This window comes from Bison bison, unplaced genomic scaffold, assembly GCF_000754665.1.
Source record: "Bison bison bison isolate TAMUID 2011002044 unplaced genomic scaffold, Bison_UMD1.0 scf7180017864155, whole genome shotgun sequence".
Taxonomy (NCBI): Eukaryota; Metazoa; Chordata; class Mammalia; order Artiodactyla; family Bovidae; genus Bison; species Bison bison.
In genome coordinates this window covers 403,502-405,642 of record NW_011494727.1, presented here as the reverse complement: position 1 = coordinate 405,642, position 2,141 = coordinate 403,502, and positions in this window count along the sequence as shown.

Sequence of the window (2,141 nt, the reverse complement as noted above, 5' to 3'; positions counted from 1 at the left end):
GGATGTGAGTCTCAGTGAACTCTGGGAGTTGGTGATGGACAGGGAGGCCTGGTGTGCTGTGATTCATGGCATCGCAAAGAGTCGGACACGACTGAGTGACTGATCTGATCTGATGTTTTCTGTACTTTGCCTTTTTTTTTTTTTTTTTTACAAAATTATTGTTTCCTGCATTAACAAATGTGTGACTGAACCTCCAATAAAAATATTAATGACCAGGTGACTTGAAATGATTGACTTGATGTATAGCTTGTAAGATCCATGATTGTAATAGTGTGACTCTAGATATGGGAAGAAGGAATAGGATGGAATCATTACCTGGAGCTGACAGACTAGTAAGACAGGTGGCCTAGAGGCTTTTGGCTACTGGTAACAGAAATTGAGTATTAGCACACCGAGTGGCCTGTATAAAAAATCCTCTCCCCTCCTGGGAATGAGCATTCCTATGACCCAGGGACAAATTGGTCAAAAGTGTCTCCCAAGCCTTGCTTGAAATTTAGAGGGGAATAGCCATAGGATTGTGTAATACCACAATCAAATAGAACAAACCACCCAGTTCTACAAAAATCAAGTCATTAGCATACTGCCATCATTGATCTAGAATCCACCCTGGAAGGAATTCATGGCAAAGACCATGATAAGGCAAGTTGTACTCTGGGAAAACTGGCAGAACCAGCCCTCAGATACTTAGACATTTCCAGTAGAAATATTTACAAACCCAATTTCTTACATCTTGCCATACTATAAAAGCACTAAAACCATTAACTATGGCTTCTGGTCTTTTTGAAGATCAATAACTTTGTCAAGAAGTGTGCTTGGTTGCATGTACCCCTTCCCTGAATCACATACATAGTGGCCCCCATTTACCTCTTTGGAACAGTTCTCACAGCTTCCTGAAAGAATGTCTTGCTGGTTATAATTCTTATATTGGCTTGAATAAAATTTTTCATTTCTTTCTTAATTGATTTTCACTCATTTTTTCATGGATATGAGCAAGTGTGCATTTATAAATATTTGCATAAGTGAAAGAAATTCATATTCTCTATTTTCATGAATTAAATTGAACATAACTCTGTGACCTCACTTCCCAGGAGGATGGAGATGCCTCTGTGCTTTAGTGAAAGATCTGTTGTCCAGGTGGGCTCACCTGAGGGACTCACTGTCCAAGTCTTGTGGTTCAGGAGGGTGGCTGCTCCATCTCTTCTGTCGGGGAGTTGAGGATCATTTGTCACAATTCCAAGGCAGGTCAAGTCCCTTCACTGTGGAGCTCAAAAGAGAGTAGAAAGGTCCTCTGCTTAGTCGAAACTTCTCGTCATAGAAGTGGTGCAGCTGGACCCCAGGGAGTGGCAGGACGTGTCCAGAGTCACCCTGTGGGTGGCAGAGTCAGAGACAGGACCCAGGTGTCCTCCTTCCCAGGCCGGCTGTCTGTCCACAGCCCCATGCTGCTTATTATAAGTGTAGCAGCAGCACCCTCCAGGCTGGGATTCTGCCCCATCCACCCTCGTTTTGTACAAAACTGCCCCATCCCCCTGAAGAGGGCACTCACTGCTGCTGAGTCAGTTTCCTCATCTGCTAGATGGGGGAGGGGTGCCAGAGACCCCTGGTCCCTCCCAGCCCCACTCTTCCCGGGGCCCCTGGACTTGCCAGTCCTGGAGACTCAGACATGGAGATGGAAGCCAGCTCCCTCCCCTCTGTCCACCCTCTCTGCTTGCTTCCTCTTGGCTGCTGGGTCCTGTTTATTGGTCACATCCTTCCTGATTACACAGACCTTCCTTCCCCATGACCTCTGCTTGGTGGGGAACATGTTTCTCTTTCATAACAAGAGTTTCCTCAGTCACTTCCCAGGGGTCTGACTCTCCAGTGTTTCTTGTCAAAAACACAAACTGTTTCCAGGTGCCCCCACAGTCTGAGGTGTCCCAGATTCCCTTGTTCTTGCACATGCTTGACTTTCCACTTCTTCAGAGTCCATCTCAGCAGCCATTTGTAGGAAAACATTGCTTTTGTGGGATTTCTAGGTGGTTCAATAGTAAAGAATCTACTTGCCAATACAGGAGACGTAGGAGACACTGGCTTGATCCCTGGGTCAGGAAGATCCCCTGGAGAAGGAAATGGCAACCCACTCCAGTATTCTTTTCTGGGAAATC